Here is a 26,994-nt window from a genome sequence, read left to right on the forward strand (position 1 = left end):
CATCTTTATAATTTATAGTGATGTTTCCTCTTTAATTTTGATATGGTCATTTAAATCTTCTCTATTTTATTTTGTTTACCATAGGTAGATGTATACAATTTTTTTGAACTTTTCAAAAAAGAGGTTACAGTTTCATTGGTTTTCTCTTTTGTCTGCTTTCTACTTTAATGATTTCTACTTTTAACTATATGACTTCACTTTTAACTATATTCTACTAGCTAAAGTTTTATTTGTTCTTCATTGATTTAGTCCTTTATGATTCTCAATATAAATATTTTGAGTAATAAATATCCCTTTAAGCACTGTGTTCATTGTATCTCACACATTTTAGCATTTTGTGTTTGAGTATCATTCTATTTCAACATATTTTCTAATATCCCTAGCAATTTCTTCTTTGATCCATGGGCTTTCGTACAAGTGCTTGTCCTACCTCCAGATATTTGGGGATTTTCTAGCTGCCTTTTTATTATAAATTATAATTATAATTTAATGCCATTTTTGTCTAACTTTATTGAGATTTGTTTCGTGAACTGGTATATGATATATCCTAGTGAATGTTACATGTTCACCTGAAAGAATGTATATTCTGCTATAGTTGAGTGTTGTGATCTACAAATATTAACTAGGTCAGTTTTGTTGATAGTGATACTCAGATCTGGTATTCTCCTCCTAAATTTGTATATAAGTGCTTTTAAAATTCTTGGGAGAAGAGTTTTGTGATTTTCAGTAACAATTGCAGCTTTATTTATTCTTCAGTTCTGTTAGTTTTGCTCATGTACTTTGATACACAATTATCGAGGGCATACATGTTTACAATTGTTAATTTATGAATAATAAATGTTTTAAGATTGTAATATATTTCTTTCTCCTTAGTAATATTCCTTTCTCTGAGATCTAGTTAATGGGATATTTATGAAGCCATCCCAGCTTTCTCACGATCAGGGTTTGTATCATATATTATTTTATATTCTTTTAATTTTAACTCATGTATTTTTCTTTTTAATTCAAAGGATGTTTCCTGTAATAGCCGAGGGTGGTCTTGCTTTTTAAAAAATGCAGTCTGATAGACATTTTTATTTGCAGTATTTGGACCATTTTTATTTAATGTAATTATCAATATATTGGGGTTGAAGTCTACTGTCTTGCTATTCATTTTCTATATATTCCATCTATTCCTTGTTCTTTTCCTTTTCTTGTCTTCTTTTGAGTATTATTTTTAATATTGAATATTGCCTTCAGTCTGGGACTATTAGTACTATAATTTGTTTTCATTTTAGTGACTTTTTTAATTGAAAAATATTTGACATAACAATGTGTAAATTTAAGGTGTACATTTAGTGATTTAGCAATTCTCATGCTTACAATAAATACTTTTGAATTATCCAGTATCCTCTAAATAATATTATTCTGCAATATTCCATGTATTATTTAAAAGACAATATTATTTGGAGGATACTGTGACAAAATTTTAGCAATATTCTTTCAGTACCCTCTTCCATCTTTTGTATGATCACCATACTCTCTACCTCTATATATATATTACAAAACATATGTAATATTGTTATTTTTCCTTTAAACAGTTAACTATCTTTTAAGGAAATTGAAGAAACAATTATCTTCTGTTTTTCATGCATTTATCAGAACTCTTCATTCCTTGTATAGAACCAGTTTGCATTTACTATCATTTGCTTCCCACTTGAACTTCTTTTAACATTGCTTATAGTACGGGTCTGGTAAAGACACATTTTCTTTATTTTGCCTTCGAAAGATTTTCAGAAGATTAATGGACCCTTTAGAGAAGGTTTGTTGAGTTTGTGCTGGCATAGTTTCTGATCACTTTAAAAATGTTTTTTTTCATTGACTTCTACTTGCTTTGTTCCCAACAAGAAGTTTGCAGTCATTCTGTGTTTTTCCCTGTTTGTAATGTGTCTTTTTTTTTTCCTCTTCCTGTTTTCTAAATGTTCTCCTTGGCATGGACTTTTATCTATTTGATCTTTTTTTTTCTTTTCATATTTTCTCATTTTTCTTGGCATAATGTGTTATTATAATAACAGAATAAAAGTGCTCCCTCTATTTTTAAAAATACTCCAATATTATAGCATGACCTTGAATTCATCAAAGAAAATTGATCTCATTTTACCCTTTCTCAGGGGAATTATCTGCTACAGTGGCCATTTCAACAAGAGTGAGAGAGCCAAGCCAGAAAATAGCTTTTCATTTTTTTGGAAATATATTCCTTTAACTACTTTGACTCTGATTAATGAGAATCACCAGCTGGAGAGGCAGTATTTTTCATTGATTCCAAATTCATTGAACTTTCTAAAATGCATGGAATTTTTAGGTTGGTAAATGGAATGAATACTATTATTTCAATAAATATATTTCCAATGGCTCAGAATTATTCTAAATCTTCTGTTTGTACAACATGAAATACAAGTAGTATTATTTGAAAGGCCTCACAAAACCACTTCACCTAAATGACAGTTTTAATAGTAGTAGCTTGTCACTGTATATTGAGTATATCAGTGACACCCATACTTCTTATTCATGGTGTTCCTGGTAATTCATGACATATACAGTATGTGTCTACTCTCATTACTTTGGGTTAAATAGGTGGAAAACAGCCTCCTTCACAGTACAGCAGAGAGGAAAAGCTGCACTCTTTATTAATGAATCATTCATTTTTAAGCAGTCCATTAGGTTAGAAAGAATTGGAGTCAACTGGCTAAAGGTTGCCTATATTGCCCTAGACTGAGAATGAATTATATAGTTTGGGAACAGGATCCTTATTTCAGAGAGAAGAGTGCGAGAAATGCTATATGTAACACTTTCCTCTTGCTGTTGTCACTTTTAGTGGCTTAAAACAACAGAAATTTATTCTTCTGCAGTTTGGGAAATCAGAAAACTGAAGTCATTTCCACTGGGATAAAGTCAAGGTGTCAGTAGGGCAGGTTTCTTCTGGAGGCTCTGAAGAGAGAATCTGTTTCCTTTCTTTCCCTAGCTTCTGGAGGACTCCTGCATGCTGGGGCTCATGACCTCTTCCCCACTCCATACCCATCTCCTGTCCAGTCATCTCCTGCACCTCACAATCAAATTCCCTCTTCATTCTTTTATAGACACTTATGGTTACATCTGAGGCCCAACCAGATAATCCATGATAGTCTTCACAAGATCCTTAATTTACTCATATCTTCAAAGTCCCTATTTCCATGTAAGGTAACATTCACAAGTTCCAAGGTTTAGAACCTGGATATTTTTGGAAGCCAGGATTCAGCCCACCACAGTAGAGTTCTATCTTTGTCTAAATATGCTAGGGTATTTCTCGCATCAAAAAACTTCTTTATATACTATGACTTGTGATTATTTAGTAGTTAAAATAAGCATGATCCCCAAAACACTTTTTAATTTGTACTAAAGAGTAGTTAAGTCATGCTTTTAGTAAGATATGATCTTAATTTATCAAAGTAAAATTGGCATTTTACTGACATGCCTCTTCTCACCTCCTTATTAAGTGGTGTTCCCACTTTTCTGTGTCATTCCAAATTTAAACCACTTATATTGGATCAAGGGACTCACCTTACTCCACTAATGGTCTCATCCTAATACAACTAATTGTATCTGCAAGGGACTTATTTCCAAATAAGATCACATTCTGAGGGAATGTGGATTAGGACTTCAATATATGAATTTGGGGGGATACAATTCAACCCATAACAAACTGTGAGGTCGAAAACCATCGACTTAAACCAATTCCTCTCTTTCATAGATGACAGAGTGGAGCCCAGACAGGTTTGGGGTCCTGGCAAAGATCACACAGTGAGTGAAAAAGATCTAGCTGAGATAACACTCAAGACTTCTAATTCCCATTCCAGGGTTCTTCCCATATTATTTGAATTGATTCTGTTTTGGGTAATTAGGGATAGAAATGTGACATTTCTTGGCTGATTTCAGTTGAGTGTGTAATCTAGATATGCGTGTTTTAAATAAGTAGCAAAGACTGAGTTTAACATTTTCTGACAAGATTTTCTGCCCAAGAGAACATTTGTGAGATTGCTTCTTAAAAGGCGTCTTGGCAGCTCATCCCATCTCAGTTGTAACTCTAAAGAAATTGCCCATCAATTTCATATATGCCCTCATTTGTGCCAAACAACTGTATCATGTCAGAGGCAACAGCAGTGATTAATTTACATACGCTGTACTCCATAAGTCATCAGGGGAGTCTCTTACCCTTTCCTGCATTTACAGTATTTCTGAAAAGTGCCTACCTCACTAAGACTTTCCCAGGTTCAATGGCATTTCTATAATAACAATTTAGCAGTTTACATGCATAATCCTGAGAGCTATCTTCAGAAATCATCAGGAACCTTGGCACAGAATTTAGACAGTTAGTAAAGATTTAAAGTAATTTTTGTGTGACTAGATATTATTTTGAAATGCCAAGGAAGTGGCATCAACATGTTTTAGATTCCTTTCAATGTCACTTTTCTTTCAATGACAGCCAGAAAACCAAGAGATTTATTTATACAGCTCAAAGTTTGTGTTGGTTTGTAATTTACAATGCCCAATGTGAAACTAGTTGATTCTCTACAGAACAACTGGGATTGTGTTGCCTGGAGCTATTAAGTACTTTCCATAGAAACTACATAGGCCTGAGCAAAGTGAGGAAATTTCAGTTGATGATGAGACCATAAAATGATCTCCTGACCCTCAGAGTAGTTCCTTCCCCACCTCATATTCATTACAAATGAAACCAGGAGCATGGATAATACCTTGCATTGCTCAGTACCATTGAGAACCAAGGATACAGTGGGATTCAGGCTAATTAAAGTGTTTACTTTTTTCTCTAGGGTAGCCAAATTTTTCTTACCAAACTGTGAAATTAGATGTGATTCCTTATCATAAGTTAGATACTGGGGAATATTAAGAAACCTGGTACAACTGCACAACTCTCCATCAATACAGGTTTAAATTTATGATAACCCCTTCTGAATCCATTTACATCAGTCACTGCAGGAACTGTATTAAATGTATTTACTTTCAGTTTTTAAGAGATGATAAAATTATAAACACAGGATAGACTGCTCATTAAAAATAAAATACAGATATTACTTTTCAAGTCAGAAAAATAAGATTTTTTTTTAAAAGTTAAGTACAAATGCTCCCTTAATATCTTGAACCTTTAAGTACTAAAAAGAATTATATATTTAAAACCAAATTTTGATGAATTTAATTTTGTTAATATAGAAAATTGACATTTTTCACAGAAATATGTAAGTAATATTTGCTGCTTAGGAATAATAACATGACAAACTAAAATATTTTAATCAGAGAAGATAGAAATGCTTACACTCAAACACTCTCAAGTCAATTAAATGTCATAAAAACAAATAACATTTAAAAAATCTTACATTTTTAGAATATCTGAGATTAAATTATGAAAATGTAGAAAGACCAATCTTTTTACACCTAAAACTTCATTCTTTTCTCATTCATTTTTTGTCCACGATGAAAATTTTACTTTTTCTTTTTTCTTCTTGTTTTAAACTTTCATAGAACACCAAACAGGTGTGAATTCTAAAATGGTAACTTATGCTTGCCAATAATTCACATTTGCAAAATATGTTGGAGGTGTTCATTTTCCACTGAAAGTCTTTGACTGCCTTGCATTCTTAGGAAACCTGTTTTCTACTCTTGCCCCCAAAATGGGAAAGAGCCAAGAAACCTGCCACACTATCTCCTAAGGAAGTTTCTTTGTATATATAGTTTGTATAAACAGAAGTGTGAATGCTGTAAAAGAAGTAAAATGTTACCAAGTAGTATTCCCTAGATATTTTCTAAAAGATCTAAAACTCTAAGGGGACATAAAATTCACTCAAAGCAGATTCTTAGGAGCACATGGAAGCTAAGTTTCTTTCCAAAATTTATGAATTTGAAAGTTGCCCTGATGATTTTTGAGAAATGCAAATAGGATACTGGAGAAACAGACTAGATTTGTGGAGTGAGAAAACTTAGGGAATTTACTAAAAGTGTGCTGAGTGTAACCTTTGACTAAGTGTAGTCACATAAAAGGAGTTAATTTCCTTAACAACTGTATAGTTGTTTTCTGTCTACCAATTTAGGAAATGATTTAACCCAAATTGTTTTTAACCTAGAGATTTGAACTGCCTGCCTCATTAATGTCTCATTAGACATTACAGGGTCAGGATCCTATAATCACCTCTCCCATCTCACCCTTGCGTTTGGCCTGGAGGTGGTAGACCCAAAGTCAATGTAAACCATCATTGCCATAATCATTTTGAGATAGGTGGCATTATAATTCTTTAAAAATATTCAATTTTCCATCAGCAAAATATGGTTCATTTTTTAAAAATAATCACAGGACATATTTTATTTTTTTTTCTTTTCCAGTGTAATTTCAGGAAGCTTTACATTTTAAAAAATTCTTGTTTGTCTCTTAGTTAGCCTTAACTACTTCTTTCAATATTAATATACAGAGAGGCTTGCTGAAGAACATAACATTTTATTTACCTTGCTCCCATCACCTGAAACTCAGACATTCATGTAAATGTTGGTACTTGGCAAAGTGGACAGAGAGTGCACAAGGGAAGTGATAAGGAAAATAAGAGGAAATGAGATTAAAAAAAGAAGAAAATTGCTTCCTTCAACACTGAATGCCTTTGAGGATGTTGGAACTGTTAACAGATTGAGTAGGTGATTTCTTAAAGTTCTATTTTTTATTTCATTTTTTTTTAAGATTTTATTTATTTAGTAGGGAGAGAGAGAGGAAGCACAAGCAGGGGGAGTGGCAGGCAGAAGGAGAAGCAGACTCCTCGCTGAGCAGGGAGCCCAATGTGGGACTCCATCCCAGGACCCTGAGATCATGACCTGAGCTGAAGGCAGACGCTTAACCGACTGAGCGACCCAGGTGTCCCTGAGAAATGTGAATGGGTATGTCATTCTATACACTGAGAATTTTCTTCATATGTTAATTGACATTCTTTTGATTGCAAATACCAAAGCTCATGTGAAATAATTTAACCTTAGTAGGGAAATTTATTTAAAGATATAGGGGATGTCTCACTGAACCAAAATGCAGAGATATAATTGGGCTTTCTCTTACATTTAAGTAATTTTTATTAATTTAACCATGTATTCTGGAAATCATTCCCTATCTGATGATATGGCTCTTTCTAATTATTTTCACAGCTGCATAATTCTACATTGTGTGATACCAGTTATAGTGCTTGTACCCAGGCTCCTGTGGATGAGCATTGATACTTTTCCAAAATTTACTTTTACATATAATATCATTGCAGTAACCTTGTGCATATGTGATTTCATAATGTGGAGTATATACTTGGGATGAGCTTTTAGGAGTAGGAAAGGGTAATTTTGTATTAATTGCCAAATTCCCTTCCACCGGTGTAATCCAATTCTGCACTCTAACAGGATGAATTAGACTATTGCTTTGCTCACAGCCTTGCTGAAAGTGTGTTGTGTAGCTTTAAATTTTTTTAAAATCTCAAGAAAAATAGTACCTGAGTCTAATTTTATTCTGCGCATTTTACTATGAACAAAGTTGAATGTGTTTTTACATGATAATGACTATAAATCTTACTTTGTGAACTGTATCTTCACTATTTTGTACATCTGGAGATTGGCTTTTTGCACAGAATTGTTGATTTGGAGCTAGGTTTCTTTTTAAAAATCTCATTATATATTAGGTGAAATAGCCTTTTCATCTACTTTTTATGTTATATTGGCTGGAATACTTTTCTCTCAGTTTTCTTTTGACTTTGCTTATGTCTTTTTTTCCTTATGAAAAAAACTTTGTTTTAACTGTTTAAATTAGCCATGGGTTCTTTTATTGCTTCTGGCTTTTAACAAAATATTAAAATGCCTTCACCTACCCAGGTTATAAATTATTTTATTTTGCTTTACATTTTTACAAAAAGATATTTTACTATGGCAAGAACACAAACTGAGGTCTGAGAAACAGAGGGTTCTAGAGGGGAGGGGTGTGGGGGGATGGGTTAGCCTGGTGATGGGTATTTAGGAGGGCACGTTCTGCGTGGAGCACTGGGTGTTATACACAAACAAGGAATCATGGAACACTACATCAAAAACTAATGATGTAATGTATGGTGATTAACATAACATATTAAAAAAATAAAAATAAATTTAAAATGTACAATACAGTATTTTTAACTGTAGCTTAAAATTATTGCATAGTACACACATCTCTAGAGCTTATTCGTCTTGCTTAACTGAAACTTATGCCATCTTTGATTATAACTTCCCATTTACCCCTCCCTCTAGTCCCAGACAGCCACTCTTCCACTTCTTCGATTCTATGAATTTGGCTATTTTAAATATCTCATATAAATAGAATCGTGCTTTGCTTTTATATCTCAGATACATTTGGAAATTACTCTAGGGAATGGTGTCAGATGTGGATTCATTCTTACCTTTGTCCAAATGCTTCCTAATTTTCCAAACTTTACATATTTTAAAAACTACTATATTCATAACTTATGTGAGATGCCTCCTTTATCATGTATTAAAATGCCATATAAACATTGATCTGCATTTGAATGTCTGGTCTATTCCATTTGCCCATCTGTATATGTATGTGCTGCTACTATGTTCTTTTAATGATAGAGGACTTACGTTATATTAGTTATCTTGTAATATCCCTTTATTGCTCTTCTTTCTTTGAATTTTTGTAGATATACTTACAGGTTGATTTTTCCATGTAAACTTATTTTCTTTATAAACTTCAGAAGCAACTTGTCTAGCCCCAGATATTGGCATTTTTATTGAGATGGTATTAAATCAATGTATTACTTAGGAGGAACTGACATCTTTAGTGAGTCATCCTTTCCAAAAACAATAGTTGGCTTTCCATTTGTTCAGGTTATTACGTGAATTTTTTTAAGTTTTTCACCTAGTAGACTCTCATATTTCTTACTAAATTTATCTAAGTATTTTAGGCATTTATAACTAATATATAGAGAAAATGTATTCTCCTCATCTATAATCTTTAAGTTTTGTTTTCTGTATGATGTTGGAATTGGGTCCAGGAACCCTAAAAGAGTAACTTAGTGGCATCTCACAATAACCACTTATCACAATCACAGGTCTATGAGTCAGTTATTTAGGCTGGACTCTGCTGGGCAATTCTGGTCATGGCTGGGATCACTGATCACTGATATATCTGCAGTTGGCTTGTCAGACAAGTAGCTCTGCTTCTGGGGACTGGCCAGAAGTTAGCTACACTTTAGTGTAGGGGTTTGTGAATAATGTGTCATTCATGCAACACACTCAGCTAGGGTTGTTCGCATGGGAACTCAGCAGAGGTACACAAAAGCGTGCAAAGTATCTTGAGGCCTGGCTTCAGAACTGACACAATGTTGCTTTCCCTACATTCTATTTTACTTGCCAAAGGAGATAAAAAGGCCAGTCCAGTTTAAGGGATGAAGAAATAGTTTCCATCTTTTGACAGCAATAGCTAAAAAATGGCATTGCAAATCGCAAAGAGGCATGATTCAGGGAAGGGAATGATTTATGGCCATTTTTTACAATCTATTACAGTCTGCCCACCTGCCGTGGTTCTTTACATTCCTCTCACATGTGAAATGTACTTCTTTGTACTCAACGACTCCTAAAAGACTCATCTAATTATGAAGTCAGGTACAGAGTCCAGAATTGTATGACCTATATTATGTCCAGATAAAGCTCTATATGTTTTGGAGATCTATCAACTAAACAGACAAGTTATCTGCCCCTTCCGCACCCTATCCTACATCCAGTGGGGATAGAGGGATCACATAACCAGAAAAGACTCTCATTGTCAAAGGGCCACATGACAGGCATACACAGTCACTGCTCTGTTGCAATACTGAAATTGTACTAGACAAACATTGCTGCCCTGATCATGGAGAAGAAATGCTCCTTGATTAGTGCCCAGTTCTGCTCTGTGGAAATGGTTCCTCAGTCCATTGTTTTCCATGACTCCCTGCAGCCGACTCGCTATGTCTTTGTTCTCCATGGCTCTTGACTTCACTATCTAGAGTCTTGATTTCAGTTTATGTAATGTCTTTCCTTTTCCATAAGAGATGGCCTCTTTTGGCAGCTAAGCAGCTTTCTACCTATAGAAATTTGGGAGCTTAAAAACTACCTTGCAATTTGAAAAATCTCAACTAATTTTGGTATAAGCTGCAACATATTCTGTAGTACAACGTATCTTTTGAAAACTCTGCAGTTTCCTATGACTCTAAGCTCATTCAACAAAAGCCAGACTCAGAGTTAATTTTAAAATATGCCTGTTTTTCTAAAATATATATTTTTTAAGATTTTATTTGTTTATTCATGAGAGACAGAGGGAGAGAGAGAGAAGCAGAGGGAGAAACAGGCTCCCAAGGAGCAGGGAGCCCAATGCGGGACTCGATCCCAGGACCCCGGGATGGTGACCTGAGCCGAAGGCAGATGCTTAACCATCTGAGCCACCCAGGCGCCCTAAAATATGCCTGTTTTTCTAGACTTGCTCAGAGCTGTTCTGGATTTGTCAAAGGCTATGTGACAATATTTTTATGATTCCTACAACATTTTCGTCAAGCTGAGAGTGTCTACTAGGTACTGTTCTAAATCACTCTGCAGTCTTAAAAATAAATCACACCCATTGTTTGACCTATGTCATAGACCCTTGATTCACCCTTTTAATTGTTTTTTTTTTTTAATTGGATGTTAGTTGGAGAACCAGACATTAGACTACGGGGATGCATCAAATCAATGCCACACTTTGGAATCTTTCTAGGTGATCAGTTGGCCTTTGGAAGATGATTCATCAGCATTATCCGTGAAGTAGGGTTTTTAAAAATATCTCTACTTCTGTATATCTGTAAGTTAGAGTTGTGGGAATGGGACTTGGTTGTCTAAAGGAAAAAGCTTGAAGATATAGGGAAAGAAGTACTTCAATGTAACAAGCAAAAAATAAAGTAGGGACTGGCAGGAACAAAATGTTCTGATTTGTCTATCTAATAAATAATTCTGTGCAACTTTAAATTGACTGAAGGTGAGGAATCGGGTATAAATAGGAAAAGGATATAAATAAGTAAGAAAAAGAGTGTACAGGATAAAGAAGAAAAGGCATTGGTAATTTTATACAAATGGGATTAGCATTTATTTACTTTTTTTTTAACTTTTCCATTTAGCTCCTATCTTTGAAACATTTCCCATTTTCTTTATTACATAAATCATGTCGTGAAGGGGCGGGAACAAATTTAGTAAGAAAATTATGTTAGGGTGAAATTTGGATTGCCATTCTGCAAAACAGAAGTGAGCCTTACTTTTAAATGTAAAGTACATTTTCTTAAAGGGGTGGAAATGTTGACAATGCAAGGCATAAAGAGGCCAGGATAATTCAGTGGTGAGTCCACTATTATGATAAATGCATAGCCAAATATTTAAGGAAAGAGAGAAATCTTACTGTATTAAGAGCGGTGAAAAAGAATAACTTGTTATTTGTCAAAAGTGATAAGAGAAATAAGACAACTAACCACAAAACAAATAATTTCAGAGAACAAAGATAAACCAAATACTGATTAATTCAAGAAGAGCTTAAAACTTAGAAGTGAGAATTACAACTCCAATAATGTAAGAAGAAGCAAAAACTTTGATTTATAGACCAAGTACCTAGTACCGAGGTTTTATGGAATTTCCAGAGGAAGTCTTGTATTATACGACACAACAAAAATTCTATTATTCAAAAAAGTTCAGAACCATTACAGAATACATTCTCCGAATACCACATTATAAATTAAGGGGAAAGAAAGATTCAAAATTTCATCATGTGGATGACTGGATATAGTTCAACAAACATTTTGTAAGTATTTATCATATGCTAGAGACTGTGATAAGTGCTGGAGATTCAAAGAAAATTGACAAATAAATATTTAAAGATGAAGTAAAGGCTAATTTGTTATACATGAAAACAATGAACTAATATGAAGTACTTTGAAGGATTCAGAGTAATTCTGTAATAGGAAATTGAGTGCAGTTAGGATGGAGGATTACATAGTAGGCAGCTAAAAAACAAATACCAACATGTCTTTGCTTTTAACAACTTAACATCCACAGGTTATCTTCCCATGTAAATACTTCTAAAAATGTCTCCTGTATACAGTATAGCCACTGTGCATGCAGCTTAAAAAGGTGATTATCCACTCTGCAGAGGGAGGAAATCCCAAATCTACCACCTGTGAGCAGCAGCCATCCTTCTTCTGGTTCTGTCACAACCCTGACAGTATTTTTAAATTTGTGGACTAAAATGAATTTTCTTTACCCTTACTTTATCTTTAAATATGTACTTATAAATAGGTAACTATTTTCTATTAGATTCAGGTAAAATGAATAAGGAAATAGAAGGGCTAGTTAAAACAACTAGATGTTTGCAAATTCCAGCAAGGAAATAAATACAAGGATAGGCTACCGTGCTTACTTCTAAAAATGTTTATAACAGTGGTGTTCTGTAAGTGGCCTTCTTTGGGAATTTATGATTACCCTCCTGGAATATTTATTTGGTATTTGGTTAGCATTTGTCCAGCACCCCAGCTTCTTGAGGGTTCTTTGCTCATAATGGTGAGTCAAATCTTTATTACTCAGAGATCTGAACATTTATTTACCTTCAATACTGAACATAGACTTTCAAGGTAAAGTTACAAAGAGTGCTCCCCTAGTCCTTTATTCTCCCACTTTCTCTCTGAAACTCTGTTTCATCTTCATAGCAGTGATAATTACTGCAAACCAACACAAAAACTCCCTTTCTTTCCTGTTTTTTTTTTTTTTTTTTTAATTTTATTTATTTGAGAGAGAGCGAGAGAGCACAAGCTGTGGCGGGGGCAGGGGGAGGGTGGAGCCGCAGAGGGAGAGGGAGAAGCAGGCTCCCAGTTGAGCAGGGAGTCCAACGTGGGGCTGGATCCCAGGACTCTGAGATCATGATCTGAGCCTAAGGCAGATGCTTAACCAACTGAGCCACCCAGGCGCCCCTAGAAACTCCCTTTCTGTTTCACCCAGTGTCATGAAGTCGTAAAGCACAAAAAATGTTAGATGAGAATCTCAACTTTCAATTCAGTGCAGCTACTTTGTTCTCTGGTAGAATTCTTTAAAACAAATTAAAAAAAAATACCAACTCTTATAAATGAGTACAGCCTAAAGTAAAAGATGACAAGGAAGATTTTTGTGAACAAATAATTATGTGATTAATAATAGCTGCTCCTCATGCTTTCATCCCTGAAGTCCAGAGTCTTTGCGATTTGACTATGGAAGGAAAAGCTGCTAGATAACACATACAGCATCCTGAATCAATGCCCCAACCTTGAAAAGTCTTGTCTCCACACCTAGCACCATAATGGAATGTTCAGTATCTGCGTCTGGATGATGGGGTAAGTGGTAGGAAGAAAGCGTACTATGTGGATCCCTGATTTATTCTTTCTTTGAAAAGTGATTCCCTTGGTTAGAAGAAATATTTTATGAAATACAATGATGATATATATATTTAGTAATTTTGCAATCCTCTTGAGGCATGATAGCATAGCTCAAGTTTAGTGTCTACTATTGCTAACATTGGGTTGTCAGCAGAAGCATTAGACATTTCATCTTGGTGTTGGCAAAGGCCATTGTTGTAGAGCCCATGCAAAGCTGGCCTGACTTGCCAACTGGCCATTGTATTTATGATTGAGCAGAGATGTAACTAGTAAAGAAGAATGTCTGATATATATAGTAAAGACCATCTTGTTTTCTTGATTAGAGAAAACATCCTCTGAAATGAGGCTCTTCTAAGACCACTCACAAGGGGTACAAATTTTCTTATTCTCTGGGTTCATTTCTAGTGCTCTATACTTATCCTTTATGCATTCTGTCCCCAAATCTTTTAGTCACACAGCTCCCAAGTCTCTATTCTGGTCCCCATTAAATGACCAGTAATTTATCCATTGTCCATTAATAAGTATAGGTGCTTACCGCGGGCTATCTTGCTTTCCCTTAAAATGCCACATACTGCTTAGTTATTCCCACAGGCAGGATTTCTCTTCTTCAAATTTCTTCAGGGCATTTGTGTTTAGAAAATAATGCTAAAAAGATCCACTCTAGGTTGGTGCTTGCATATTGTGCAGTATTGTCTGTAAACCAGAGTAAAAATATTTTCCTTATCAGTTAACACTGCTTAGGGAGTTCTCAGGGGATAAAAAGGGTCAGTTGTAGGATAGCTGTTATCATGCTAAAAATATGGACAATTTCCTTGTGCCATTTAGGGCCTGCTCAGATTTTTCAGGGACAAGCACAAGAAATGCCTCTGGGCATCTTCAGTGATATGGCAGATGGATCTGCTAATGCCCAATTTACAGTAAGGACTTGGATAGCCTAGTCAATTGGTACCCCATGGTCAGACATTTAGAATTCACTACTTCCCAGTGTAAAGATATTTGTTGATTTTCAGAGGGTGATGATTTACTTATTGAAGAGGGCGTAGCTTTCCTACAAAATGTTAGGTGACTTCAAACCAAGTGTCTTTTCAGGGATTACCATAGCTATAAATCATTTCAGTCTGATACTTTAAATATCACTGTGCTAAAATATCATTGGGACAAGAGTCTGAGACATTTGTAATGTGGCCATGTAACCCTTTTCATGCATGAGTCCTGACAAAACCTAGAAATTTTCAAAGATTATTTTTAAAAAATTTTTTTTTTGCAAAAGACATATCTGTAAAGGAGTGTTATCCAAAATACACCAAAAACTCTTAAAACTCAGTAATAGGAAAAATAACAACCCAACTTAAAAATGGGCAAAGACTTTAAAACAGACACTTCACCAAAGAAGATATACAGGTGGCAAATAACCATAATAAGAGATACTCCTTTTAGTTTTGATGATTGTTTTCCTTTGCTGTACAGAAGCTTGTTATTTTGATGAAGTCCCAATAGTTTATTTTTGCTTTTGTTTCTCTTGCCTCAGGGGACATATCTAGAAGGAAGTTGCTACAGCCAATTTCAAAGAGGTTCTCCTCGAGGATTTTTAGGGTTTCAGGTCTCATATGTAGGTCTTTAATCCATTTTGAATTTATTTTTGTGTGTGGTGTAAGAAAATAGTTGTTTCACTCTTTTGCATGTAGCTGTCTATTTTTCCCAACACCATTTGTTGAAGAGAGTGTCTTTTTTCCGTTGCATATTCTTGCCTCCTTTGTCGAAGATTAATTGACCATATAATTGTGGGTTCATTTCTTGGTTTTCTATTCTGTTTCATTGATCTATGTGTCTATTTTTGTGACAGTACCATACTGTCTTGATCACTTCAGCTTTGTAATATAACTTTAAATCTGGAATTGTGATGCCTCCAGCTCTGTTTTTCTTTTTCAAAATTCCTTTGGTTATTCATGGTCGTTTGTGGTTCCATACATATTTTAGGATTGTTTGTTCTAGCTACCAAGTGGAATTTAAATAAAAACTTAAAAAAAAAAAAAAGATACTCCTGACTGTATGGCATCAGCAAATTAAAACAATGAGATATCACTACACACCCATCTAAATGGCCAAAATCCAGAACATTGATAACATCAAATGCTGATGAGGATATGGAACAACAGGAACTCTAATTCCTTGCTGGTGGGAATGCAAAATGGTACAGCCATATTGGAAGACAGTATGTAGGTTTCTTACAAAATTACACATGCTCTTACCAAATGATCCAGCCATCACAATCCTTGTGAAGACTTATGCCTCTAGAAAAACCTGCATATGAATGTTTCTAGCAGTTTTATTCATAAATTGCCAAAACTTGGAAGTAATAAAGTTGTCTTTCAGTAGGTGAATGGATAAAAACATGTGGCACATCCAGACAATGGAATATTATTGTGCACTACAAAGAAATGGGCTATTAAGCCATGAAAAGACATGAAGAAAACTTAAATGCATATTACTAGGTGAAGAAAGGCTACATATGTGTGATTCCAACTATATGACATTCTTGCAAAGGCAAAACTATGGAGACAGCCAAAGGATTTTGTGGCTGCCAGGGGTTGGATGGAGGGGGAGGATTGAATAGATTAAGTACAGAGGATTTTTTTAATTTTTTTTGAAAGATTTTATTTATTTATTAGATGAGAGAGACACAGTGAGAGAGGGAACACAAGCAGGGGGAGTGAAAGAGGGAGAAGCAGGCTTCCCACCGAGAAGGGAGCCCGATGTGGGGCTTGATCCCAGGACCCTGGGATCATGACCTGAGCCGAAAGCAGATGCTTAATGACTGAGCCACCCAGGTGCCCCAAGTACAGAGGATTTTTAAGACAGCAAATATACTATGTGTGATACTTTAATGATGGATACATGTCGTTATATATTTCTCCAAACCCATAGAATGTACAACACCAGGAGTAAACTCTAATGTAAACTATAGACTTTGGGTGATTATGGTGTGTCAATGTTGGTACTAAATGTACTACTCTGATGTGAGGGGGAAGGCTGATAACAAGAGAACTTATGCATATATGGGGGCCGGGGATATACGGGAAACCTCTGTAATTTCCTTTTAATTTTACTGTGAACTAAAACTTCTTTGAAAAAATAAAGTCTTAAGCAATAAAACATAAAAGTTATATTTTTGAGTTATAATAAAGTGCACAGATGTATACACCTGTGTAGCCATCACTCAGAGCAAGATCTAAAACATTTTTATCTCTTCAGAAGATTTCCTGATGTCCTTTCACAGTTTATTCTCTCCCACTCCCACACCCAGAAATAATCACTTTTCTTGACATAATTTAAACACGGTTTTGCCTATTTTTGAACCTTATCTGAATGGAATCATATAATATGTAGTCTTTTGTCTGACTTATTTTGCTCATCACAATAACAATGAGATTCATCCATATTGTTGCATGTAGCAAACATTTGGTCATTTTTATTGCTAAGTAGTATTTCATTATATGAATATGCATTTTTATATTTATCCATTCGACTTTTGACAGGCATTTGAGCAAGGTGCAGTTTTTGGCTTCTGTAATTAATACTTCCATGAACATTCTTGCATAGGTGTTTTGCTAGACACTGTTCTCACTTACCTTGAGTATACACTTAAAGTGGAACTGGTGAGTCATATATTTCGTTTTATATTTGGAATGTACTGAGTGTTTTCCAAACAGGTTTTATCAATTTACACTCTCACCAGCAATACATAGACCTCCAGTTTCTACATATTTTCTCCATACACATTAGAGAGTGTGTGGTAGTACCTAAATGCAGTTTTATTTTGAATTACCAAAGGCTTAATATCGTTTTGATACTTACCTGCTCTTTCAATACATTCCTTTGTGAAATGTCTGCCCAAGTCTTTTGTCCATTTTTTGTTGTTTTCTTTCTTTTTATTCTTGATTGAGAGGTGGTTATTTTTTTTATTCTGAATATGAACCTTTCATTGTGTATATATTATATACGTGTCTTTCACCTGTTTAATGATGTAAAGCTTTGAAAATGACAGCAGATGTTCTGATCATAGGTTTCTTTTGGATTTACAGAACAAAATAACTATATCACTTCCTTGAAAATTACTATATAGCACATTTTAAAGTGGTTACTGCTAGCCATGGGGGACATGAAATAGCCTAGTCGTCCCTGCCCCGAGGGATGAGCTGCAGGTCTCATTGTATTTTTATGTCCCAGTTCTTTGCCTCATATTTTTGGACTTGCAGCCCAAGATTAGGCTTGAGATCCAAGGACATTTTCTTGAAATGTATTTGAATAATTGAAACTTCATGTAACTTTTAGTTCTGTAGTTCAATATTCTCCTTCACTTAAGGGTTAAACGTGTTAAACTTTTATGTGGATTCAATATTCATAAGATATTCTCTGCTAAAAGCTTAATATAACTAAATAGATCAAGAATTATAAATTTTTAAAATATCATATTACCTACTAATTTTCAGTTGTAAAGGATAAAAATACATTTCACTATAATAAAAAATCATAATTCACTGTGATTTGGGGAAGGGGATTCCTTTTTTGTTCATATGTACAATGGATCCTTGGGTTAGTCTTACTAGTGGCAGAGGCATGAAAGGGGCCAGGAGCACTAAAGAGCAATAACAGCAGATTGAATTATTTTGAATAATATTTCAGAGTTCCATAAAAATTTCTGATAGGGGGGATGCCTGGGTGGCTCAGTCAGTTAAGCTTCTGCTTTCAGCTCAGGTCATGGTCCCTGGGTCCTAAGATCGAGTTACACATCGGGCTCCTTGCTCAGCAGGGAGCCTGTTTTGGCTTCTCCCTCTGCCTGCCGCTCCCCCTGCTTGTTCTCTCTCCCTGTCTGACAAATAAGTAAATAAAATCTTAAAAAAAATTCTGATAGGAAACATCAATTGGCCCTCAATATTTCCTAGCAATTCTATGATAATTCTGCAATTGACTCTCTCAAGTGATATGTAAAACTTTTATCCATTCTCCTTAATCGATTCATCAACTTCCCACCACTTTCAAGCACCCCCCACAGGGCCAATTTCAATACCTATCAGCTTAAGGAGAGTAAAGTCAATGTAAAAAGTGCCCAGAGTGGCCTTTTCTGCTCTTGACTCTCCTCTCCACCCTGACCCTAGAGACATCCGAAGGGAAGTGGGCGGGGATTTGGGAAGGGTGAAGATACACAAGACAGGGATCCCCAACGGAAGTCAGCTTTGAATTATTATTCCTTGTAGTCATGAGACAGAGAGAAGATCTCACAGTAAATCAAGTTCGAAATTGGATTACTACATTACTACAAAGAACTGGGCATTCTTGTAAACTAACTGAGACTTTTTGTGCCTTTCTTTTGTGAATTGAGAGAACCCCAAGTGTGGTAGTAAACCTGGGCAGCTCTAACAAATTCCTGTGGACTCGGTGGCCAATGAACAACAGAAATTTATTTCTCACAGTCTCTGGAGGCTGGGAAGAGAGTCGGGTGCCAGCGTGGTTGGGTTCTGGGGAGAGCTCTTGTCAAGTTTGCGGACTGCCAACTCCTTGTTGAATCCTCACAGGGCAGAACGAGAGTGAGCTGGCTCTCCGGCCTCTCCTTGTAAAGGCACTGATCCCAATCATGGGGGGGAAGCACGCTCCAAATCCTGCAACAATAGGGATTATATTTCAGCATATGAATTTGTGTGTGCAAGGAGGGGGGAGACACAAACATTCAGTCCATGATGATAATCTTAATATAGGAATCAAAGAGAAAGTTGATGGGATAATCTCTTTAAGTTTTTACCTAAGTGAAGATGTAACTATTCCCCTACTGAATAAATTTTAATGAGTCAGCAGAAGATAAAACTTGCATTTTGATTTTGTCATGAGATGAGCTTGTTCAACCAAGTAATTCAAAGTGATACACTATTCTTCTTCCCCTTCTTTTTGGTTTCTCTTCCCTCCCTTACTAATTATTATGCAGTACCCAAGACATTAGGCAGGAGAAACTGCACTGGGGGATGAGGGGCCGTGGTGGCCCAGAGCAAGGTATCAGAGCCTGAGAAGAATAAGAAAGATAGCCACACAAAAAGGTAGCCTTGCCTGGAGTCTTGAGCCCAAGCGGATGAAGAGGGATTCATGAGGTGGGGAGGTGGGGAAAGGGGGAGGCAGTCAGCCTGGGTATAGGGGGGCAGAGCCCAAGCAGAGTGAAGAGAGCATCCATCCAAAGCTTTGTCTATCCAGGGGCTTCACTATCAGGTGATTGGATGGGTACCTGACAGTTGAGACTGTGGAGTCAATTGCTAGAAGTCTGATGGTGGGCTGTTAGGCAGAGACTTCTGGGAGTTGTTATTGAAAGAGGATTTGGGGAACTGAGGGATGGAAAATAGAGCAGAGTCTCTCCATTCATTTTATTGATGTCCCTGTATTCCGCTCCAAGCATTTATCTTCATCCTGCCCTGGGTTTTGTGCTGCCAAATCAAGGCCAACCTCTTGCTGTAATTCACAGGTCTAAGGAAAAAAACAGTGAACACCGAGAAGGGATATGTTTGACGGTTTGGCTATCGGTATTGCTTTGGATTAAGATCAACCTGTCTTTAAATCCTAGATGCGCACATGCAAACACACACACACACACACCACACACACACACACACACACACACACACACACACACAGTGACAATGGATGGGAAAGCAGAACCTGCAGAAGCCAAGTTTGCAAGTTTGCACTTTGACCCAAAACAGTCCTAAAGCACAATTAGGCATAAGTCTCAGAATATGAAAACATGCAAGAGAATATGAACTTAAAATTCAGGTTTTAAATTCATTCAAATAGAAATATCTGGCATTTTTTGAGGACCAGATATTTTATACATTTAAACATAAAACTTTTAATCTGCATCTGGCATACTCATCAGTATAGAGTATCAATTTAATGGTTTAATTGTATTAAACCAAAAAACAAACAAACAAGACTTATCCCCTATATGTTAGACATTGTACTAATTTGGTCATTGTACGCTGTCTTAAAATACAACCCGGGATCTCCCGTCATCCCATTCCTCTGAGCTAAGCTAAGATTGTTGCTTTTGATTGAAGAGATAAAATTTATTAAGAAATAATGAAAAGCTCTTCAAAATTATAAAGAAATAATTAACATTCTATACTTATTTGTGACAGGAGTAATTGGCTAAATAATGTAGGGCTCATCCAAACATTGTATTTCATACACAACGGGAATTGTCAGGCATTGAGCTTCTGAAATAAAAAAACAAAACTTAAGAATATTCTAGAGGGATGAAAAGCAGAAAGTAACTTACTTTTCAGAAATAAATAATTCAGTTTTATCTATTTCTCCCCTCCCCACTCCTAAAAGCCCCTCAATTTCCACCACCACAGAATGCTGGTAAGAGGGAAGAGGAACTGCTAACAGGCGAATTCCTGAGGTAAACTGTATAGTTTAAAATCATTGCTGAAATTGCACCTTGCCAGGCTTCATATTTGCATTTTTGTTAATATATATTGTTCTTCCTTCTTTTAAAAAGCATAATTTAAGGTGCATAATTTGTATATATTCCCATTTTCTTCTAGATTACACATATAAAGTCTTTTCCCCGGAAATAGATGCACTCAATCATGAGAGAATCTTAATCTTCAAAATTCCTGAAGCATATTTTTTGAGATTTCATGTCTTTAAATACACTTAATTTATTTCCATATTTATGATGAGGAGACAGGGTAGATATATGCACAAGTCCATGATGGGAACAAATCATATAGTTTCTGAATTCTGCCTTTAATTTGGCAAAAGCCTATAAATATGGAAAAGGCTTTTTATATGTAAGTGCTAAACAACTAAACAGAAGTTCTTTTATTTCCACACTGCAAAGATTTAGGAAGAAATACCAGTTTAGTAAAATGGTACTTAAGACTGATGGTCTTTAACCAATGTTTTAAGGTAGATTAAACCAATGTTTTAGATAGAACTGATCTGTCCAGTACATATGATACCTATCTTTTTGAGAGTGACCCACTGTCACAGAAGTAATTCGTTCATTGGAAATAAACTTTAGGTTGCAGAGATAATTTTCCATTTGGATTTAAAATACTTCACAAAAAGTTGGTTTAAGCCACTGAAGTGATGTTTCCGTCTTGTGACTAAGTCTCATGATGATTTTCAAGGTTTTTTCAAGAATGAGATTATAAGGATCCGGGGATTACACCTGGGGAACAATGAGTCATACATACTTCACATTTTTTCACTACTAAGTAGATCTTTTTTCCCCATGAATGGTATATTTTTAAACTATGAAGATTTTTTTCACGAATGAAAACAAATCATGAAATATGCTACATCCATATATTTTTTGGAAATTTTCATTACTTTAGTGTATTATACAAAGGGAAAGATTAGAAGTACTCTTGAAAAGCACTTTATGAATACTTGACATGAAGGGGGAAGGAATTAATGCCCAGAAATAAACTCCTTAGCATGGACCACAAAATTCTCCTTTGACTGCCTTTAGATTGCTTTTTTAAGCTATTTTGAGCAGATTTTTTATGAAACATTTTTGAGGACTAAAACCCCTTGCTTCATTAGAACAATATTCCTTTTGATACATGGATTCCAATTCCTTGATTTGTAAGGTAATGCTATCACACTCTATAGGGTAAGGAGAGTTAGGGAGACAAAAATCTTTGCCTACTTGGCTATGTGTGCACATGCACAAGCCCAGGCTTGCACGAACACACACACACATTAACAATGGTAGTGTATTTGCATTGTAAAACAAATGAAATTATATAAAACCAAAAAAATCAAAACTTCACATTTTCCGTACCCAGAGATCACAACAGTTAACACCTTAGTGCATAACCAGAGGTACACTGGAACTGGTTCCTACTGTCTCCTAGATCTAACTGTGGCACATCTTTTCCTAGTTGTGTATTCAGTGACATTGTATTGGTATTCTGTTGACTGCCATTTGGCTGACTGCCATAGTGGGAGTATTGACACCATGATAATCAGCAAGTGCTATATATCAAACCTTCCTCTTCCAAGCAGGTTTACCAGCATACTACTATAAATACCCTTCTAGAGCTTTCTCTGTAAATACGTGTGCATATATATTTATTTTTACCAAAATTAGATCATAAGTATATGTTCTATCTTGCATCCTGCTGGTTCTGGTTAATAATTTCCACTATTCCATTTAAATAAAATATCATATCATCAACCAAATTAAAAAATTTAAATCAATATGTATATTGATATATATATGTATATAAAATATCTTTTTACAGCTGATTTGACCTAAAAACCATATGCAGTGTGATAATTTTTTACTAATCCTCCAAAGGATTTTGTTTCTGATTTTAAAATGTCAATACTAGAACAACCAGATTTGGCTTCATTGTTCTCTTCCAGAAATTTTGGACTCTGATAAATGTATGTTTAAATTATGTTTAAATTATGTTCTTTTTGAATCAGAGACAATTTAAGGTCGTGGTTAATGTCTGAGGACCCTGAAGCTAGACCACAGTTCTGCCACTCCCTAGCTCTGGAATATCAGGCAATTTATATAACCCTGATGTTCCTCATATAGTTACTTTATATGTAAAATGGGAATGATAAATACCATCACTAATTGTAAAAGACACATTTTTTTACTTTCCAGTGTCTTTGTTGTATCTTAAAATCAATGTAATAATTTATTGGTCAGCTTTGTTTTCTTTCTTAGTGGCAAATAGAAATGGTACGTCTTACTTCTTGCAATCAATGGTGCAGTGGTGTGTTAGATCAAATAAGTTATGATAAAGTTATGTGCTTTATAGAGCATTATGTTTATGTATATAATATATAAATTTAAATATATGAGCCTAGGATACAGTAAGTAATTGACTAGCTTTAACTATTTTTATTATTGATAATACTGATTTGGAGGAAAATGAGAGTTCTTTTTCACAGAAATTTTCTCAATGAATCGATCATTAAAATCTTATGGTCTGTTAAAACTCAATTAAAATTTTAACAGAACTATTAAATCTAAATTAAATGAATTTTGGAGAAAGATCTACTATTCTCTTTTGATTTTGATTCATTGAATGACTCATTTTAAAGAAATAAAGAATTTCTCTGCAGATTTTTAAAAGTTAGAGAAAAGCAGGTGCCTGGGTGGCTCAGTTGGTTAAGCGACTGCCTTCGGCTCAGGTCATGATCCTGGAGTACCGGGATCAAGTCCCGCATCAGGCTCCCTGCTCAGCAAGGAGTCTGCTTCTCCCTCTGACCCTCCCCCATCTCATGTGCTCTCTCTCTCTCTCTCATTCTCTCTCTCAAATAAATAAATAAAATCTTTAAAAAAAAAAAAGGTTAGAGAAAAGGGTCAGCAGAGACAAAGCCCTTACCAAGAGAACACTGCAGGCATTCTTACAGTATCTCTAAAGAATTCAGGCTCTAATTAGAACCACTAATGAAGATTTAAAATTGTAAACTAGGCACTGCTAATGAAGGTGCTTACTAAATATAGCTATAGTCTGTTTAGAATAAGCATTTTAAAATGAAATATGATTTTTAAATTTTAATACTGACTCAATAATAAAATATCCATTTTGCCATAAATTTAAGGGTGCTTTATTAACCTTGACACCATGATTAATAATACAATTATTTAATCTTCTCATTTTTAAATTGTAGTGTGTTGAGAGTTGCAAGTTTGATGAACCTTTACCAAAATATTCAACTAATTTGAATATTTTGACAGTATTCATGACAGTATAAACAGGAAGTTAAGTTAGATCATTTTCAAGATCTTTTTTTTAATTTAATTTATGTATTTGAAGAGGGAGAGAGAGCACATACAAGCAGATGGAGAAGCAGGCTCCCCGCTGAGCAGGGAGCCCCAGCTGGGGCTCTATTCCAGGACCCTGAGATCATGACCTGAGCTGAAGGCAAGCACTTAACCGACTGAACCACCCAGCCGCCCCCATTTTCAAGATCTTAAAATAAATGTGAATTTACTTTAGAAGCCAGAAAATATTGATCCTGGTAAGTTTTATACATTTAGAGCATTACATATTTATCTTTAAAATTATAGATAACCCTATGAACCAGTTGACTTAAGTAAAAAAAAAAAAAAAAGTACAGTCAAATTGGTACCTTGGGATCATGAACATGTTAGGTAAAACAGAAAAAGGATTAGATCCACCTAGAGTATAGTTGACTTGTTTCAAGTTTTTCGCATCCTCTGGAGATGTGTCCCCTTGCTGGAATTATTATCCTTGTGAAATAGAATTTTCCCAAATGATCTGAACAGTAAAAGAATTTCTTTTTTTTAAAGACTTTATTTTTAAGTAATCTCTATATGCAATGTGGGGCTCGAATTCACAACCCCAAGATCAAGAGTCCCGCACTCAAGGGAGTGAGTCAGCCAGGTGTCCCAACAGTAAAAGAATTTCAATAACAATGGTAAATAATTGGATCTAAAGATCCAAAGTACACAAGTGAATCTATTGACTAGCCATCTACACACAACAATGAGTTTTATGGAGCAGATTCAAAGTAAGAAAAAAAAGCTGTCAAATGAATAGCAATAAAATCTATGACCTTTCAGAAATTCCTGGATTCACTAAGTCTCCTGAGCAGCTCTGGGGTGTCACAGACAATGCACTTTAATGCACTCATCAGGAAAAGGTCACCGAAAATGGAAAAGCACATTCAATTGCACATGTCCTCATGTTAACTTATCAATTCCATGACTTTCTTTTTAGACAAATTAAAAAGAAAAAGAAACATACCAAAGGTCAAATATATGAAAGAAAAATAAAAATATAGACAATTACATTCTTACATCAGTATCTGAATGGATGCAACAAAAAATGCGATCATAAAGAAAATTTGCTTTCCTTTGATTAGCCAGGAATGTTACTCGAACAAAGGCTCATCACACTATAGTTTGTGTTTGTATTTCCATCACTATGTTATTTCTCTCTCATTGATCTTTTATTAATTTGGAACAGCATCTCAAGAACACTTTAAAAACATACAGTTGAAAAGCATTGCTGGTGCAGTGCTTTTATTTTACACATGAAGTAATAAAGGTACAGGAGATGAAATTACTTTCACAGGATCATAATAATTCTCAGCTGTAAAGGCAGAACAGGTACATGACTTTCCTGAATTCAAGTTCACTGACATTTTTGGTATGTGATATTTTGCTACCTATGGATACAAATTATACTTCTTAGCTTGAAGATATTTCCATTCAGCTAAGAAACTTCAAAAAATCTTAGAAGAGTGATATTGAGAAATATTTTGTAAACCAACTCCAGAAAGAATTGTTTCAATAAATTTGATGCGTCTTTTTATAAACATTTTTTTAAAGATTTTATTTATTATTTATTCATGAGAGACAGAGAGAAGCAGAGGGAGAAGCAGCCTCCCCGCTGAGCAGGGAGCCCGATGCGGGACTCGATTCCAGGACTCTGGGATCATGACCTGAGCCGAAGGCAGATGCTTAACCATCTGAGCCACCCAGGCGCCCGATGCTGGTCTTTTTAATCATATAATTTAACCATGTTGAGTGCCAGGCTTCTCACCCAAACTAAAAGATTATTTTGAAGGCCCATTGAAGTATAAAATTTTAGGATTCATATCATTTTCTCGAGTCTACTGAAAGAGGTCAGGGATTCTTGTGAACATAACCTTATTGTTCATGTTCTGTCTATATGCCCTTTGGCAAACCAACTGTAATCCTTCCTGACAGTACTCTCAAAGAATAAAGGTTCCCTATAATGGTCTGTGAAGCAATACTATTATTATATAATTTGTTCACTCAATAAATTGTAGTTTCAAAAGGAAAAAAAACCCTTCAGATTTAGATGATTAAATTAAAATATGTTGCATTAAATAATCCATAGCTAGAAATATAAGCAAATAATCATCTTTGGTTCAATATTCAATAAAGAATATTGCCATGACGTTCCAAAATTCCACAGTTTTGTTGACTAAATGTATATATTTAATTCTGCTTCAAGATATTTAGCCATCCTGGGGTGCCTGCTCCCTGCTCAGCAGGGAGCCTGCTTCTCCCTCTGCCTCTGCCCCTCCCCCTGCTTGTACACACTCTCTCTCTCTCTCTCTGTGTCAAAATAAATAAGTAAAATCTTAAAAAAAAGATATTTAACTATCCTGAAACTTAATTTCTTTTTTCTTATAAAATCAAGAGAATAATCATGTAGTGAACATATTTTATGAGCACCAATCTTTCTCTGGGAATCTGGGTTGGAACTGCAAGGTTTACAGAAATGGCAACTTGTCTCTGGACCTGATAATGTAAATTCCAGCTCTGTGGGATAAGCTTAGTCTACCAGTTTGTCAGGATTACAAGAAGCTGGGATGGATAGTGTTGGGGAAATATAATTAAAAGCAAAATCTCTGGTCAAACCAGAAAACAGCTCCAAAAAGCAGCACAGGAAGAAAACAATTTTATTATTGAATAAGCATTAATCCGAATGTT

General features: G+C 35.2%; 1 long non-coding RNA gene across 1 annotated transcript in view; it reads right to left on the minus strand.

The window, feature by feature from the left end:
- Positions 1–18,963: 18,963 nt before the first annotated feature.
- LOC148163549 (uncharacterized) overlaps positions 18,964–26,994 on the minus strand; it is a 418,215-nt gene continuing 410,184 nt past the window's right edge. Inside the window, exon 3 of the long non-coding RNA XR_015768872.1 lies at positions 18,964–19,141. This is a non-coding gene — a long non-coding RNA (uncharacterized LOC148163549). The remainder of the gene's footprint in view (positions 19,142–26,994) is intronic.

Source organism: Eumetopias jubatus, unplaced genomic scaffold, assembly GCF_037043125.1.
Source record: "Eumetopias jubatus isolate StellerSeaLion01/CBP00866 unplaced genomic scaffold, mEumJub1_p1.0 scaffold_9, whole genome shotgun sequence".
In the NCBI taxonomy this organism is placed as follows: Eukaryota; Metazoa; Chordata; class Mammalia; order Carnivora; family Otariidae; genus Eumetopias; species Eumetopias jubatus.